Source organism: Amphiura filiformis, chromosome 3 (genome assembly GCF_039555335.1).
Source record: "Amphiura filiformis chromosome 3, Afil_fr2py, whole genome shotgun sequence".
In the NCBI taxonomy this organism is placed as follows: Eukaryota; Metazoa; Echinodermata; class Ophiuroidea; order Amphilepidida; family Amphiuridae; genus Amphiura; species Amphiura filiformis.
In genome coordinates this window covers 80,045,080-80,065,190 of record NC_092630.1, presented here as the reverse complement: position 1 = coordinate 80,065,190, position 20,111 = coordinate 80,045,080, and the positions used below count along the sequence as shown (strand labels likewise).

The window sequence follows — 20,111 nt, the reverse complement described above, 5'->3', positions numbered from 1 at the left end:
CAGAAACCGCACGTATTGTCATGGTTGTTATGCAAAAATATTGAAATGACTATAAGAGAGTCGGTCTGTAAAATCAGGAAAATAATCCATAAATAGAGTAAAAGATCGAGTTTCAAACCGTGGTTTCAAAAAAATATTAAACAACCCATGTACATCTATACTGTCCTACTTGTACTTGGGTTGTGCAAAAAGTGAAGAAAATGCTAAGCTGGGCAGATTCGCCGATGATAGGTTGTTCCAAAACCTGAGTCACTCCAGACACTTTCCTCATTCAGCTCAGAAGCAGCTTACCCCGATAACTTATAATATAAGACCTATAAAGCTTGACAAGAGTAACGAATCCAATTTCACGCATTCCAATACCTTAATGGCTGCCAAAGTTGGGTTCCCGTCGGCTCAATCTTACCTAAAATGTGACATAATGCGGCCTTGGAGGGTATTTTAAACTGCATTCTATCACCCGTGTTACACGTAGACAAATGAATGATGACAGTTTACAACACAAAAGAATCTAACATCGATTTTTAAGCGGCTTTTTGATGTTGCGGGGACCCAAAGATGGCCCACCAAATCCTGACCATGACTTGGCTCGTTGGATTCGTCTAAAGGTGCACGAGGGGGGTTTTTCCCTGGGAGTCAGAAAATTTTGCAAAATATAGGTCACAAACAACCAGTTTCCCTCATTTTATCACAATTTTTTTTATTATTTTAACTTCACCTAGGATCATCGGGGGGGGGGGGGGCTGAAAGGTATTCCAGCCCCGCACCAAAATTATTGAGGAGGCTAAGCCCCAGGGGTGTATGTCGTTAGATTGTGTTTACTCAGGTTATTTGCGCCATTAGGAGCTACATCACATCATTACGTAAATTGGTCCAAACGTTACAATCGTGTAAGAAAGTCCAGTTTTAGAAGCTGGAGGACTCTCAGAGAGAAAACCTGCCGAAACAAGTATGGACTGCGTGGAAACAAAATGCGCATAATGTCATCAGGAGCGGCCTGTGGTAGAACCTTACCCTGGACCTAAGTGTTGCAAAGCGAGGACAACGCTAACCCGTTGCCCCACTGCATTGCCGATCCATGACTCATATACACACGTATCGTAATGTTACATCATGTACATGTAACCCTATAAATCAGGTGATGAAATTATTATATTAGCTCGATGATCTCGTACCTATCTGAATAAAGAAAGTATAAACATTAAAGTAACTACACTTTGTACAGGTCTTTTAGTCACCTTTGTCCGTGTGTAACATTTGAAAGAGGCTACACATCTATAAGACCCTTGTTGAGCTTCAATCACTCTTGCTCATTTATGCTGCTCTTTACTTCTTGGAAGTGCACTCTTTGGAAGTATATGTCAACCTCGTTGTCTATTCTGCATGAAAATAATGTCACTGAATTGTACTTCATACTGGTTTCCGTTTCTGTATAGTAGCAACAAAATGTAACAATCATTCTGGTCATACAAATGAAAGAAGTCTCTTTGCAGTTAAGAAAACAGCACATACGATGCACATACATTTCTGTTTGGCTGATGGTCAGTCAAATATAGAAACCGCAAGTATTGTCATGATTGTTATGTAATACGAAAATACGAAAACATTGAAATGACTCACAGACTCCCAGTCCAGTATTTAATATTCAAAAGGAGTTGGTTTGTGATATTTTTGATAAAGTAGATTTATTTGAGTAACCAAAAAGGAATATATATTATGTCAAGAGCAATATTATCTTATGAGAGAGTCGGTCAGCTCAGCTCAGTAAACCCGGGCAGTAAAATAATTCATAAATAGAGCAGAAAGGTCAAGTTTCAAAATATACAGCTCTACTTCTTAAGTGTGCAAAAGTGTAGATCTAGAATTACGCGGTTCGTAATTAAGATGGCCGCCCAAGGTTTAATAAGGTAAGAACTGAAAATACTAATAATATGTAATATACAAAATAATAAGCTTATCTAAATTCATAAATATGCAAATAACATGACATAAAACTATACAGCATATCAGGCCACATACTCCCACCATTCCAGGTTTTAAGTTGGTCGGTCATTGCGTTTAAGCTGCAGAGTGAATTAATGAAAATGTAGGCAAAAAATGCAAATAAGCTCATTAATATTCATAAATATGCAAATAACATGACACAAAACTATACAGCCCATTAGACCACCATATTCAATCACAATACTATTATGTGCCCACAAAATATTCCATAATACTTACTAAAAGTTATATAGTTTGTCATCAGACATTAATTTTCACTTATTTTGATATTTATCTCTATTGGCTTGTACATGGTATGTTCTAGAAATTCAATGGAAAATGCTAATCAGTAAAGTGAACAAGAAATTCATATTTAGTTATATGTGAAATTTTCTGGAAGATTAAGTGGTGTCGCTATAAGAGTAACCATCTATACAGATTAATGATTCTGATTGGCTTATGGTGATGTAATGAGCTATATTTAGAACTACTGCAATAATACTGTAAGGCTGGAGAGTAATTGAACAACAAGAGCAGCAGTTTAGAGTTGAACAGGGAACACTGTGAAGTTACCATAATTGCGAAATCTTCAAACTTCGGTTCGCGGTTCTTATGTGTTGCAGAGAATAAATTTAAAATGCGCCAAAGGCGGTAGTGAAAGCCAGTAGTGCTTGATTGTTTTGTCAACTCAAAGAAGCGACATACTGAAATATCTCCATCAATGAACTGTGGTATTTTGCTGGACAAACACAGTGTGTTATCTTACTGTCATGTGGAGGAGAGAGGAGCTTACGGTCAACATAGAAGATCATTTAGAAAACATTAAGCATAGCAGCTAGGATAGTTAAACATAGTCTTCAGGACTTGGATTGAGACTGTGGTAGGCCAGGGGGTTCCCTTGGGTAGATAGGAACTGAGACCACCAAAGAAATCTCATCAGAAAGTCAGCCATAGCAAAACGAGATATTTGTATTAATTTTTAAGTTTAATTCTTGTATGCTATAGTGATTTGATTGAAGGCCATACTGCACTAATTAATAAATAATCATATTATTGTTTGATATCATAAACAGTGTGCTTGTGTGCTTGCTGTTGAGTGAACTTTAGTGACCATAACAATACCAAGTTGATCCATTACCGTATTGCGTTTAAGCTGCAGAGTGGATTAATTTAAATGTAGGCAAAATATGCAAATAAGCTCATTAATATTCATAAATATGCAAATAAAATGACACAAAACAATACAGCATATCAGTCCACCATATCACCATATACAAAGTTTGAAGTTGATCTGTTATTGCGTTACGCTGCACAGTGGGTTTGATTCCGCCCGGACGGACAGCCAACCAGACAGGCTGCGAATCAGGCAGGCATCTGGATGATAACATAAGCGCCACATTTGTGTGGGATCAAAAAGTGCAGAAAATGCTAAGCTGTGCAGATTCGCCGACGATAGCTTGCTCCAAGACCTGAGTTACTCCACAAACTATTTTCCTCTTTCAGCTCAGAAGCAGTTTGTCTTGATAACTTGCAATATAAGTAGACCTATAAAGCTTGAAAAAGTAATGACCAACCCTACCGCAATAGTACAGTAAACTTCCAATATCTTTTATTAATATTACTCATCGGGGTATAAAAACCTAGAAACTAGTACTAGCTAACATGGAAACAGTTATATTCACATGCCATAATGTGCAAGGTCCGGACAGGGAGGAACTTGATTAAAAGAATCATACGTAAGTCTATGCATATAGAAAAGTATCTTCCCGTGAAACTGTAACTGCGTTATGAAAGCGTCGATGACAAAGTCCAAAAGATTGTTGTTTTCGTCATTATTAAATTTGCTAAATGTTATTAATGTATAGCGCTGAGAAACTGGAACGCCTTTGGAGAAGCCCGTCCCTGCCAATTGAAACAAAAATCAAGCTGTTTGAGACAACTTGTGTCACTATCCTTCTGTACGGGTGCGAGACTGCGAGTCATGGGTATGGAAAACAAGATCAATGCCTTTGCAACATCTTGCTACAGAGTCATGTTAAACATCAAGCGTGTGGATCGGATCCCAAATGAAACAATCTACAATCTGACCAACACCACTCCACTGGTTGCCAGAGTCAAGATTCATCAACTCAAATTTCTCGGCCATATACTGCGTCTTGAAGATGACGAGCCTGTGAAAGAATATGCCCTTTATATTCCACCACATGGGAAGAGGAAACCGGGACGGCCGCGGACACTGTACTTACAGTATGTACAGCACCTCCTGGGAGATACTGAAGGGATGCTACAGCCAAACAAAAGTGTTTCGCTTGCCCAAGATCGCAACAGTTGGAGAAAGCTTGTAATCGCCTGCTCCGCAGCCGACTGATGATGATGATGATGATGAGCGCTGAGATCACTCATCTTTTATGGCATACATGAAGGTGCAAACATTCAATTGCGTAAGAGTGTGACAACTTGACTATTTATCATCTGACCATGTTGATAGAGTGATGATGAATTGTGATGGGTATTACTTACCAAATCATGTAGGTATATGATTTAAACTATAAAGCAGAAGAATGCTGAACTCTAAAAGTACAATAATCAGGTTCTTACTGTTCAATAAATCATAATAAAAGCATCAAAATGCTAATTCAGAAATTTAACACCCGATAAAAGAGTGCCAACTTGAAGAAATCTCGTTGCCTTTTACTCTTCAGATGCAATAGGTTTGGGTTTCTGTTGTAAGTGCCAGAACTATAAAGATCGGCAAGCTTAATTCAAGCTTCCCAAGCTATTCATCTTCGAAACCGGATAATAGTCAGGATTCTAATTCAAACGGCTCTTTTCAGAGCCACCAATGCTTCTAAAAAGAGAATATAATTAATCATTGTTGCCGTTATAAAATAAATTATAGATATATCTATATAAAGAAACCCTAGTAAAACATAGCGGCAGTAAACCCCTAACCGCTTTGCTTGAGGTTAACGAGATTTTTACCCAAAGTCGAAACGGCTCTTTTCAGAGCCACCAACATTCTTTAAAAAAAACCCTGATGATTGGTTTAGTCTTTTTTTTTGTTTAGTTGTTCATATTATAAAAATAAAACCCAAACGAATATTTTGGTTTTCAAACAGCTAGACCTACCATTAAAGAATTGGAGAATGTAGAATTCTCAATCTACTAAGTCGGGGTTATTTGTTCTAATGTATTACCTGCTTGAGACTGGACTAAAAAAGATTGTTTAACATTTATACGGCCCCTTTGCCAAGTTTACCATTTGGTAACATCAACCCACGCATAATGTGCTGAGGCATTAACCTTTCCTTATCGCGTTTATGAAACCTAATTCCAAAGTGGCACATATTTTGCAGCAAAATATCGGTTTATATATTATGTTGTATTAAATAACGTTACAAGTGAAGCGACTTAAAGGGATGCTTTGCCAAAGCAGGACACCCTATTTTCCCCATATTTTGCCACAAGCACAGAATATGCTAATAAAGCAAACGCGAAAGCGATCTACACGATAAAGATGAGGGTCGAGTAAAATCCGAACTTTTATTATCGTGTATATGTAAAGCTGTCGAATTCTGCAGCCATTAACCTACGTACGCTGGCAGCCCAGTCGACACTATGGTGATATTAATTTAAACACGATATTAAATTTGCCTATTTATAATTATCATTCAGAGATACAGTTAGACAAAATATTTTTAAAAGTCATTGAATATAAATTTATAAGAATTCCCCTGCATGTTCAATTTCAATTATTATTCTACATGTTTAATATTTTATGCAAGGCCAGAAAATTATGATTTCCTGTAAACTATTGCTAGTCATTAAGGAAAAGTAAGCTTGCATTGTATTATGATTATCTTGATTAATCCACAGTTGTTATATCTGTCGTATGACATCAATGTCACCAACAGAAAAAATAGATATAATTGAATTGTTGACTGAACATTACGTGCACAAGAAAAGTGAGTGTTACGCGTTATCAATTTGCACCTAGCATGCTAAAAGACACGCCAGTCATTCACTAGCAAATGGCTTTAGTATGTAATATGCTAGCAGCATTATAATAATAACAATAATAATTTCTTTGTTAGTTTAAACATAATAACAATCTATCTTGAAATCCGTAAACAGATCGATGCATCAGTAGGGCTGTAGATCATACTACATGTATTTCTTATTTTGCTTGACAAATCCAGAAAATATTACTCACTGCTTGAGCTTTCGCCATCTTGGCTGATGGCTTGATCACAGGTGTTTGTTGCGATCTGGTCCACTGCGTTTCAAGCGGAGGTTGGATGCACTCTCATTCCTAGGGTTGAAGGTTGGTTTTTGCAGTAAATCATATTATATTTGTATTGCTTCCCTAATTCTACGTGATGCGGCGTTAAGAGTCTTTGTCTAGAATGATTGCCTCTTCCCAGTTGATAAACACGGCGGGAAACGCAGTTGAACAGATCACAACAAACACTTGTGATCAAGCCATCAGCCAAGATGGCGAAAGCTCAACCCGTGAGTAATATTTTCTGGGTTTGTCAAGCAAAATAAGAAATACTATAAAGGAATGTTTGTGACTTCTTCAGACACAGACACTCTGGGGAAATGATACAAAGTAAGATGACACGAACTTCATTCCGCTAGACCTTAATAACGAGGGTTTGGTTTGCAACCATGATGCAGTCATGTCTACAGTAGAATTCATCTCGACCTTTGCAGGACTTAACCCCATTAAAAGCTATTAAACCAAGATAACACTCATTGAAACAGCTCAACTGATTAAATCGGATCTTCTCTGGTTGTGCACAAGTGACTGTTTTCATGTGCGATCTCGCAATAAAGCTGGTATTCATAGCTTCAGTTGGGTAACCGATTACAAAGGAAACGAAAGGAAACAATGTTATGTGTGGCTTTGTTCACGAAATCAGACAATGTCGTGCTTTTTGTAAACCAGCATTCTTGAAAATGAGCAACATAATGATTTTTGACTTAACACGGTTTAGAAATAATTTCTTCATATTTTTGGTGTTATCTGTCGTTTACATGTCCTTCCTAAAACACAAAAGTACGACCCTCTCCAAACACCTAAATTAGCTAAAAATTTAGGACATGTTACAAAACTTTATTTTCTAGAACCTATTTAGAATAATTTAAATGTAGCTTTTACCGGTTTTTTTGTGGCATCCTTCAGAAGTGAGCGGTCCGATACCAATATTTTCGGTCAAATCTCCATTCAAATAACACGGGAGTTGGCTAGCTATGCCTTGCCCTCACTCATATTTTACAAAAGTACGACCATTTCTGAACATCTAACCTAGCTGTAATTTTAGGTCATGTTAGAGAAATATATTTGCTAGAAGTTTTGGAGAATAAATAAAATATTGGCTGGTTATTTTTCACACAGTGATGTTAACTAGGCAAGTGTCCATTCTCCCAACATACATCATTTGTAGGGGTCACGCGTCAATGGTGAGAGCACTGTGTATTGTGTATAGGAAAACGGACAGTAACTGCAGTATGCCGGGCTTTTTCGAGTAAATTCGCCACTTTACATGATATAGGTTTAACAGTTTTCTGTTTGTCAACACGATTCCCAAACAAACGCTATAATAATAAACCTATATCTTAACAATTTGATTTGGTGTTGAACCTATTTATATAATAAACCACAGCTTCAACAACATAGTACATATGTCGAATGCCAATTACGTTATGACAACCCGTTGTAAACAATGTCGTAATTTGCACCCTTTTTTCACCCAGGCTTCAGCCCTGGGTGATATTACATTCAGTTTAGACCTTGTCCTTTGAACCCAAATTGGCTATTTTGAAACGAAGTAGCCAAATGCATTTGCTTCGTCCTCATTAAAATTATTTTACAGGATAATGCAGAGTATTTAATGGATCTGCAGGCTACTAAAAAACTAACCTCACTCCCCATGACAAAATTCATAAAACTATATTCAGTTGGGCTTGACTTTACCCAGGGAATGGGTGGAATATTAACCTCATTCAAGTCCCCATGACAATTATTCCTACAGCTGTTCTGTAGCCTATGAAGTTATTTTTTGACATATAGGGATGATATTGCAATATGAAAGTTGACCGGTGAATGGCCATGGCCACTAATTCATGAACTTGGCTAGCTGGCTGGCTGGTCTGAGGTCACACTTATTAAACATCTATGATTTGAATTGCATTGTTGTTCTCATCACAGACTGAATTAGAAGGAACCATTAGAAGGAACCTATTATAATCGGACACTAAATTAATTGTAAAAATCCTCCTGCTCCCATCATGCAAGTTATTCCACTTAGACTGTTTGATATAGGCCTACTTTTATCAAAATAATTAAGTATTGATTAAGCATTTGCCAGTGAAACATTCTCACTCACAAAAATCACAGATACTCAACATGAGAATCTGTGCAATGTTTGACAGAGAAGGTCACTAAATCTGGCCGTCACAAGTTCATAATTAGTTTTGATTGATCTTCATGTACCAAATCATTTACTTTAAATTGATATCCTAGCTGTGACCTCTGAGCCAAATGTTCTATAGCATAGTAACGCCACATGCATTCATATATATACATTTATATACAAACATATTGGCATAATGGGGACTGATGTTCTCTGACTGCAGTCAGAGGGCAACAGTACCAGTATGGCTAGTACCATACAGGTAGTTCATATACTTAGGCCTATTCAGCAATTATAGCTCAGTTGTGGAGTACTAGTTCTTTGGTTGAATCACCACCTTCTTGACTGATCAGAAGACCTGTGTTTTATATAGGCTTACTGCATACACTGCCTACCTCTTTGCAGCTATGTGGAGCTAAGGTGGGGCAGTCCGGGGGGGGGGGGTTGTGCAGTCATGTGACCTCCACGGCCTGGGTATTCCCTTTTAAAGGGATTTTTATTCATAAGGCAACATGTCAAGACTGGGTTTAATGAAATACTACCTTTTTATAAGGTGAGTTCTACGCGCGGCACAGCGTCATCATCCCTATATCTTCGTGTCAAAAACTGCCGTGATAGTACGGCGAATCCTCTCGTTTTTCAATAGCTACGCATGGCGATTTTGTTCGAGATAGGCCGAGCGACTCAGACTAAGCATAGTACGACTATCATATGAGATACCACCAAGTTCTATTCTACACGTTATTACGATTTGCGCATGCTCTAGTATCCCATATGGTGTAGCTATTACAAGGAAATTCGATTTGTTTTCAGGTAAAACCCAGCTTTTGTTTTAATACACTAACTTGAAATTAAATACACTAATTAGCGGTCATTGCTGTTTGCTCTGGATACATTTTTACTGCATTTTTGGCGTAACGATTTTTAAATCGTAAGTTAAAATTGTGATATATTTAATTTTGAGAATTACAATTATATAAAGGAACACATTTAGCCCATTCACCTAAGATCCAGGTGCTTGTATTATAATATTCGATCACATGTGTGTATCACAATGCATATGTAAACTTTCTTTATCTATGTCAATAATAGAATATTGATTTCACCAACGGAGTATGGAGCTGTATGAAAAAATATTTATAATATAGGGTGTTGACACTGTGCGCGGAATTCATGTTTATTAGTATTTAATTTCAGTTCACATGCATTACATTATACTATATTATCAGAGTGGTTCCATACCTTAATCCATGTAATTCTTCAACTGCTATCAGTTGCGTAAACAATTAATATTCCCAAACAAATCCGTCGTACATATGTATAGCACTAATGTACAATGTACATTGTACATGTATATACATAGGTATATAAAGAAGCATGACCGAGCTGGTTACGATGGGTGTAGGTTATGTGTCAAATAGATTGTCACAGGATTGTCACCCAAGATCAACGTTAACCATGTTAAATCCAATGTCATGTCCCATTTAATTGAGCATCGTAAAAAATCCGGCATTGCTGATCACTTCATTATAGGCGGTACCCCTTAATTGGCGTATGAACCAACTAAAGGAAGTGACGGATGCATTTTTATTGGTTTCAAAATTGAAATAATCCCTTGGCCATGTTATTATAGACTTAATATATAAGTCCAAACAGATTAAGTTTATTAATGCTTAAACAAGCTACGTGTAGCATGTACCCAAAGCAATATAAAGCAAATATTTCAAATTGTGAAAGCAAATCAGAATGATAAGATATTGATCTCGGTTTAGAATTTCAATCTCTGAAAGTTGCACTGTTACCGACTGTGGCTGGCTGGGTTTCATTATTAAGTTTGATTTTCATTTATAAATATACAGTTTCTTTTCTTATAATTATTCCCCTACAATTTGTACCGCTAGGTACACCAACTGAGCGTAGCTCCCGAATAAGTTTCTAGTCTATAGTAAGTAAAGGGATTGTTCATTAGGCCTAATTATTGTCGCCATTTCCACAAATGTACAATGCATATAAACGCATTCTTAGCTCTGAAAATGGCAACAATGTTGGATGATTCCTTCAGTAGCAGACTACTGATACTCAAGAGCGCTTGTTGCGCTTCTAGCAGTTGGTGTTGTTTTTTTGTCCAATGTTATTGCTGCTACATTGTATGTTGTGTTGTTTTTGTCCAATCTTATTGCTACATTGTATGTTGTGTTCAATAAACTCCAATTCTGGTACGTTTTTTAATGAGTTAAGGACAGGTTGTAAATAATACGGTATATAAGGACAGATTGCATAATTCTATCACCCCCTCAACAAATATATAACTATACCAATCTATTCTCTAAAATTATTTGAACATTAGATTGCATAACTTTATTACTCCCTCACCATTTAAGGTATTACGCAATCGGAAAGTCATCGCATTAAACTCCAATTACATAAGATCACCGCTTAATCTCCATATAATTAAACTAGCTACAAAATAAAGAAATCTTTGCTCTGAAAACGTTCACAAACATTCAAACAGGTCTGGAACATGTGCAATAAATATGTGGAACTCACTCCCAAATTCTGTGCAGTCTCAGCAATGTCAAGATATTTTCAGGAAAGAGGTTAAGCATCACTTTTTGTTTTTAAAGAAATCTCAAAAAAATGAACGTGCAATTTATATTTTTTAAATAGTCAGGCTGGACCTGATGTATGGTGTTTTTATTTTTTATTTTTTTATTTTTTGCTATATCAAATTTTCAGTAATATATTGTGTTTTTATTTCATTTTGTATCAAAATTTGTAGATAATGGTATCAGTATTTGTAATATTGTATATTATATGTGACTGGACACTACGAATGAGCCGTAAACTCGGCAAATTGTATTTAGAGTTACAGTGTAAAATGTGCGTGAAGGTCTTATTCATATGTATCTCAATTCGGTGCGACAAGTATCTCATCAAACACTCTGTAAACCAATCAATAATCCTATTGCTGAAGAGGATAATAAGCTTACTACCTATAAGAATCCTTAAATAGTTCTTGTCTTTGTTTGCTTTGGCTAAATCCTGCTCAAGTGGTGGATAACAAAGCATTGCATTTTGTCTAGGTATGTATAACCAACAATGAGAGGACATTCCTGAACCTCGTTGACTTGGGGATAATATGCAATGACAGCTAATTATGACTCTTTGATATTTATTACCAGAAATGTGGAAAAAGAGACACATGTAGAACCGAAAAATGGTACAATTTTGTTGAAGGAACAGAGTTCATCAAACCATAACCCCGCTTCTGGATATCGTTTGAAGTCAAATGATATACCATTTTAAAGCTTACGATATATATTTTCTGAACACGAAATAAAACAAAATTGACCGGTCACATTATGCTTGCTGAAAAGTTGATTTCAATATGTTTAATAATTATGTAAAGTGCAATCTAAATATTTCTTTTATTCTTGTACCAATATGTCTTAGGCTCATCAAGGACCACAGTGAAAATAAGTGTGCATTTATGTTTTCTTTTCTGTGTTTTTTATCCTTGATTTGATTCCCAAAAGAAAAGAAAAGAAAAGAAAAGAAAAGAAAAGAAAAGAAAAGAAAAGAAAAGAAAAGAAAAGAAAAGAAAAGAAAAGAAAAGAAAAGAAAAGAAAAGAAAAGGAAAGAAAAATGAATAAAATTAATAAAATGAAATGAATATCAACATTCTGTTTATTATATTCTAAATTATATTTTAATTTAGCCGACTGTTATAAATAAAAAAATACTATCATAACATGTAATTAAACAGTTCAATCAACCCAATAGTTAAACCATCGTGATTTTACAGACAGTCAAACTTATCTTACTCTACACAAGATAGTATACAAAATACCGACAGTTTTTATGCAATTGTACATAAAACAGACTCTTTAATGCCACATCGGTAAAGTCCAATTTATGTAAGGACCTCAATAAGATATTCGTAATACCAGTAGCCGAAATGATGACTAATAACTTCCTAGTGGATGATTCCTGCTTGTCCATTTAAATCCAGGCCCTCCTGATACTATTAAATATCGTATTATGCTTCAATACTGCGATAAATCGTGGTGAAGGGTGAGTTGCATATATGTCACATTGAAATACAGGGTGTCCCTGAAAGAACTGTGTCGTCCGAAAGTTTTGGGTATTTTACTATTTTAGTGCCCGAACCAATCAAAACTAAATCATGCTGATGGGGTTAAGGAATAAAACTATACTATCACATTCTTTGAAATTTGACAATTTGTCGCTCCGTTCTTGAAATATAAGAACAATCAATGATTACAGACGCCTCGTGCGCAGTATTGGTACTTTCATGGGCACTCCTAATACATATTATTGATATAACATTGGATGGATTGAGCATGATATCTTTTAAACTCACAGCGAGACAAATATCTTTGTGTATCATGCGAAAAGATCCATTCGGTTGTATCATTATTATTATTCGAGAATCTTCCATCCCATACTTTATACACATTTTAAAAACACCATTATCATTTTCATAAATAGGAAACTTTGTATCACCAAAGCCTTGACGTTTCAATTCAGCTTTGGTTGTATCAAATGATCCTGTCTTGTATGGTGGCCCGTCTTAACGTTAGGCCTCGGCGTTAGCAAGTCGTTCTTTCATGTTTTACTGAACTCTTCGAAGTCAGTATTCTCTCCTTTTGTCTTTACATACTCTCAAAAGATCGCGACGGCCGACTCCGACAGTACTTCTCCGGGTTGCAGCATTGTCTTTACTGTTAATTAATTCTTGAAGCTGCTCCTCATTTATGGTTTTTAATAGTGATTTCCAGTGTTCGAAGCCATCATGACTTTACCGAGTTTTTTTTTACAAATTTGCCGTCTGTAAAATGCTTTGAGGTCAGCATTTGAGCCGCGCTAATATATAGTCTCGATTTGTAACCGTTTAAAGTGGAGTCGCTAAACGGTGTTTTTCGCCAGTTTCAATTTGAGCGCGTTTAAGACTCCAGCGGGTGCCAGATACAATATCCAGAATAATTGTTTTTAATGTGTACATGGTGTATAAAGATATAAGATGGAAGATTCTCAATGCATAATAATGATTGATATTTGAATCCGTGGAAAGGCTTGAAAATGGGTAGTAAAATTCTTAGTATATTTGGTTTTGGCGTTAAAATACGAAAACAATTCAGTTTCCTGGTGACGATTTTAATCATCACTGAAAGAACTTAAAAGTTCTTTCAGCGACACCGTATGTTTTCCATGGATTGGTATGGGACTGTGATGTGACATCAGGCCGTCCGTTGCTGCGAAACACATCAGGCCGAAATAATATAATGGCTTAATCTAATTTCCCTTTAATTTTACATATGGATATAAATTGCGCAATATCATAAACAAATAACATAAAAGGCCTGCCACCAGCACGTGTACACGTGTCTTCTTGTATTCTATGAAATAATCTGATTATCACGTTAGCCACAAAACATTAGGTATTTAATCATGTTAAAAAGAAAGAAAAATGTGATACATTCCCGGGGATACAATAACACACAGGCCTCAGCATTCTTGACATAAATCACTGATCCCTATGGCCTAAGAAACAACATATTAATTAAGCCATTTAGCGCCATTCAGGGGCGCAGCTCTATATAGGTGCAGCGCAGAACCCTAATCAGGCTGAGACGTCTATCAAATTAACCATTAAGCTATGCAAGTGTTCTGTAAACCAATACAAATAGCAGTTATGTCCTTACCGTCAGTCATTTAGGTAAAGTGCTGTCCATGTAACTATATTCTGTATTCTAAACATCTACCGAAAGTAATTACCCCCTTTAAATAATGGCCATTATTCCTGAACGGTTGATTGTATGCCAAATATGGAATATGCAGTCGAAGCAGAATTTATTTGTGCGCATTATGACACCTCATTTGTTGTGATGGTCTCAATATTGATATCGCAACATACAAGTGAAAGTAAATAAAGATTTGAAAGTTGCAGCAAAATCCTTTTGCCTTATATTCAGTATTCAGCAGCTCTAATTGGATTATTATTTTTGGTTCATGCATTAGAAGGAGATCAAACATGATGTGATAATCAATAACAATTGTCATTGTTCAAATCAATGATCATTATTCACGTAATGTCAAATTGAAACATGAATATTTCAATATAATTGTTTTCTGACTAACAAGGTCGTATATCCTACAATTGCAAGGTGTCCTTTCAGTGGTAAAGTTAATTTCAAACTTTACTGTTTAGGAGGTGTTCATAATAGATGTAACCCTTGGTATTCCACTTCTTGTGACCTTATTGGTCACGGAAAACATTGAACATGTAATGTTTTAATATGGGATTAAGTAAACAATGACCACTGATGTGAATAATGTCATTTGTTATTGACTATTACATGTTTTGACCCCTTCAATTTCACGAAACAAGAAGATTAATCCAATGAGCGCAGAAAACATTTCCTTCCATGGACACTGAATACAAGGCAATAGACCATCTAGACTTTGCTGCAACTTTCTAATCTTTATTTACTTTCACTCAAATGTACGCTGCGACATCAATATTGAGACCATTTCAACAAATGAGGTGTCATAATGCGCAAAAATGAATTCTGCTTCGACTGCATATTCCAAATTCGGCATACAATCAACCGTTCAGGAATAATCGCCATTATTTAAAGGGGGTAATTACTTTTTGGTAGATGTTTGTAATGCAAATATTAATCTACTGAGAAAATGTGAACAAATCGCTTTGCAAGATACGATTGAAACAAGACACAGCTTCACGGATCTCCATAGGCAAAGGAGGAATCAGCGGCCTTTCAATCTGTGAGATCTCAGGCGGGTCAGTGCAGTCGGGGTGAGAACGAAGTCGGTGTCTAGCACCTTGCGGATCATTACTTTTTTTGCATTTTTGCAAACAGATAAGCTCTTCCAAAATAAGAAGGAGCTTCACCATGAGGACATTTGGATCTTGTTCTGAATTCGCTCATTAACAGGGAACTAAAAACTAACCGCGCAGCCTTGTTTTGGAGACCCTGTAAACGCTTAAAAGGTTTGCTGCACGAACATGCGCCCAGCAACAAAAAGTTTGTGTATTTAATGCGAGAGAGGACCAGTCCCCTGACATGACAGCATTGTGGCCGGCCATCTTCACCGGTTATGAAGCGGCAAATCCTTCAAAGGTTATGAAAATATATGAAACTTGACAGATCTACAGAAGGAGCCGATAAAGGAAGGACACAGTGGCATTTAATGATATAATATGACCAGACTAATCAGTTGGAGGGAAGATGTCACCTATATAGTGACAGCATGCGTGTTTTCCACTGTTTACAATGTACATGCATGGCGGAAAGACGGAAATCTGAAGTCCAAAAAATTTCAAGATGCATTTCAAAATAGTCGCCAAATGGTTTTTATGGTTTCTGCAACCTAGCATATAAGTGTCTAATCATTCTATAGGAAAGCTTGCCATTTCAAGGTCATTGGTTTGTTTTCTCTTCGCAAGTAATATCCAAATTAAATATCAATCCTATCCCCACATTTTGCTGGGCTGAAAGCAATAGCTATAGAGTTAAATCCAACAGACACGTTGTAGTGAACAATAATTACACAAAATAAAATAATTATTGGTAAAAATCAAACATCGACAAGTCATGATACAGTGTCAAAGCAAGCTATCCAAATAATGCACAAGGAGGTAATTTATTCACTAAATCGATTTGTCATATCTTTAAATAGAATCATATTTGTCCTAAATATTATAGCTGTAGGTTACAGTCTTATTGCTATAAACATGATAAATTTATGGTTTCCTTTGTCTAATAAATTCTCAATAGATCTGCATGCAACAGAAACAAATTTCATTGTAACACAGGGCCTCAAACTGTCAAGCAATATCAGCAAATTGATCAAAACATAAGCAGTCACAATAAAAGTTACACATATTTCTACGTGTTATGATTGTGTTTCAAAAGTATTTTAGGATAACTCTGCTATGGTGATTATCTCTTAAGTCAAAACCGGTTCACTAGATATATTAATGAATTTGGTCAAATGTATTTCCCCTTTACCACGTTAACCGTGCTCCAAGACAGGCAGGCAGAGGCCCGTTTTATCGCGTTTAATAAGTGTCACATGGCTTAATTCTTATCTAAATTGGACAGTTTTTATCGAATGATGTTCATACCTACGGGCTTCTACGTAAATTCGATGAGCTAGAACATCGTTCTTCAGCACAAGAAATCTAACCTCAATTAAGCGTTACAAACCTAATTCCTCTCTTTTAAATTGGGGGTACGTTAGATTAGTAGAGGCTAGAAATGGAATGGATAATGTAACTCGATTTTGGGCAAAGTACAATGTAAGGGTATTACTTGTTATTTGCAGATATCTGCTTCTGGGAAGTAAAGTTTTGACGTAATGCCTTACCAAGTCTTCCCTATGCATGATCTGAATGAAAAACGAGTGCATCTGGCGTATTGCCGGTTGGCAAAAGATATCACGTTTGCAAACAGTAGAAGGTCATTTCAGATAGGGTTAACTTACTTTCTAGCAATCCTTAGAAAGTTGGATTCGGTACAAATAAAATGATTGTTTATCTCTGAAAGGCTAGGGCAAAGACTTTCGCATGATTTAGTTGTTGAGTTTCGTTGGCATTGATGAAGGAAATAATCATACTAATGTCAATTGCCCTGCCGTAGTGCTAAACTGTTGATGTTCATTGTTGATTAGGCTACACAATAATTATAAAGGAAAACAATTCTTTCATAATGTTTACAAGACCTATTGCTACAGCATGTATGCCCCTAGCTGTTTGGTACGATATGATGACGATATTGAAATCCCTTCATACCTTCGGCTAATTCTGGTAGTACTGCAAGTGCAAGGTCGCTCTTCTGCTTTTTGTGACGACCATCACAAGTTGACAATTGTGACACATAGAGTGGTACCTTAATTATCTATTTCGTTTTCGAGAAGGAAGGACTGATCTATTTTTAATATGGTGGGCTTATTCATTTAACACCTAGGTATTTGACAAACGAAACAGTTTCCTTTTTCACGATTGATTAAATCTACAAAATCTACTGCTAATCCGAAGTAAATTATGACAAAGGTACCGACATCAGGTTCCTATAAGATGTAAAATACTTTCTTTAATTTTGATAACAGTCTACAAAATGCTGAATAATGTAATTATATTGGATAAATATGATGCCATAAGTCTCGTGCTAACATTTCTTATAATCTCACCACTACACGATAAGAAATTAGGAAACAGGAATTGTTATGCAATAGGAAAAACTCAGGCTCCATGTATGCCATTGCTGCAAGAATAAGTATGATTGACTATTTTTTTAAACCTAACATATTTTAACCATGTTAACAGGAGCAGGACATCCTATATCATGACATGCATCTGGCCCTGTAACTCTAACCTTGTGACATTATTCATGCTACTTCTATAAAGCAGTATGTGTCTGTATTCTTTGTAATTAAAAAAAATGCTTTCATACTATACTCATACCGTATTACTTTATAGCAGGCCTCTTTTACAATTCCTTGGTGTTTCTTACCATATTAGGAAAAACGGGCGTGTGATGAGCATCCGGGCCTCGCATCAGTAATCCAATGGACAATGATTGTTCATTATGATTATACTGTTGAGCTTTTTTTTCGTTTACAAGGTAATCCATGAAGTGAAGCGCCAATTATATTTTCCGTATGAATTGTTATGTGCTAAATAATACAACCTCGTTAGGAACAAATTGCCGGAGGGTGTTTGTCATTATAATAACAAAAAACATTATCTATTGTCTATGTCAAGTTTCTAATTTTTCATGTATATGGCATTAATGCTGCAAATATTACGAGGGTTGAGAACCAGAAAGACGTAACTCACGTTTGGGTATTAAAGCAAACCAGTCATTGCCAGAAATACGATTTACGAGTTGACTCGTACCGGCAGAGTTGACAACCAGAAAGACGTAGTTTTTGGTACAGCCAAAAAGAGTCAGCTCAGAATTACGTATTTCTGGTGGTAGCTGGTTTACTTCACTGGGCAAAAAGTGATTTACTGGTTCTCTGGTTCGATTTGAGTTTGTGTATCCTATGAAAGTCCAGATTTGACTGGAGAGATCAGAGGGGCGTATCATTGAAATAGCAAGTATAAAGTGTCAATATGTGACTATAATAGCAGTCCCTATTGATAAGCCCAGTGAAATGTGAAAACCACTTTCAATTCATTGCCTTCGTACATGGACATGATGGAGGTGAAAAAAAGGGTTGTTTGTGTAGGTGGCAACTTTTAGTCATATCATTTGATTGTTAAGTTGGGGCGCAATAGGTTGCATACAGAAACATAATTATATACGACTTACATCTCAGATGATCATCAAGCAGCATAATGCATGATTTTGTGAATACGTGCATTTTACTGCAGTTATGCAAATGCAAACTACATTCCAGAGTTAAGAATAAATTTGGAATGTTAAGTTTTAGCACTTGGCTTGTCTCGACTATGCTAGATACTGGATTTCAGATTACTATATGATTGCTACATCATTGCTTACCTTATTTAATTCCTCGTGTTATACTTCCTGGCTGTTGTCTCAGCATTTAGTTTACAGGAACCTTCTGCTGAACACCCATGCCACATTCAACTTCGAAAAGATATTGTCTTCAGATAATATTCTCGAGCTGGAAAAGAGAACGCAGCTCATATTCAATATTGCCAATATTCCAACTCACAAGTTGTTAGAACCGACACCGTGTAAACCAGACGGAATATTGCGAGCGACAGTCCGTGTTTTGTTTTCCCTGAGCACTATATTATGGATCAGCTCAAAACTTCCAATTGGGAAAGTGTATTTGATTTACAGACAATTCTTTTTTATATTGCCTTGATGGGTTAGTCCTCTGTCGTCGTTTTACACCTGCTTCAAAACATATGCTTTCAAACATACGATTTGCACTTAAGCTAAGATAAAAGAAGTTTCGGCAATAATTATGCGGCCAAGTTGTAACAATTTGAGTGCAAACACCTCGTTTCCCAACCTGCTAATTCTGATTCTTGTGTTGCTAAGTGAATCCCTTAGACACGTATTTTTACGTCACAAGTTATGGCTGCACTAAAAAGCTACAAGCAAAAAGTACATAGAACAGGAAACGCAGGGACCAGGATAGGAGATGATTCACCAGGAGGCACGGTTCAGAAGCTGAGGGTTGGATGGATTAGCTGCCTTGCAATGCAGCTGTGGATGGCTTCAACGTTATCTGTTATCTTACACATGTTACGTGCAATTGAAGAACACAAAGCTGAAATAGCTTAGATATGAGATTTTAGTATACTTTGAGTGAATTATGTGAAAAGTACAATAATAAGCTGAAATTCCGAATCATACAAAAATTGGTGATGCTACTCTCACAAATAGCCTTTTTTTGCCTCGCCGGTGCCACTGTACCTCTCTGTCTAAAATAGTTGCATCCTCAATGTTTATAGAATGACCAATTTCTTTGAGATGTAAATAAACAGCGGTGTTTTGGGCTTCGTTGGTGCTCGGCCGCCTATGTTGGTTTACTCTGGATTTTAGGACTTGTTTGGTTTCACCTACATAGGATTCGGTGCAATCTTTGCCTGCACACATTAGAACAATCCTCTTATCTTGAGTATGGGCGCGGCTTGTGTGTGCAGTGAAGATTGCACTGAATCCTATGTGGGTGAAA

The 20,111-nt window shown here is 36.4% G+C and overlaps 1 protein-coding gene across 2 annotated transcripts in view; it reads right to left on the bottom strand.

Annotated features, from left to right (window-relative positions):
• LOC140149232 (uncharacterized) overlaps positions 1–19,334 on the bottom strand; it is a 31,866-nt gene extending 12,532 nt beyond the window's left edge. Inside the window, exon 1 of one of the 2 annotated variants that reach the window (XM_072171457.1) lies at positions 18,959–19,334. The gene's annotated coding sequence lies outside the window, so the exon portion shown is untranslated. Of the gene's footprint in view, positions 1–9,644; positions 9,923–18,958 lie in introns of those variants that run through there. The other variant, XM_072171458.1, reaches the window with a different exon arrangement.
• Positions 19,335–20,111: the final 777 nt, after the last annotated feature.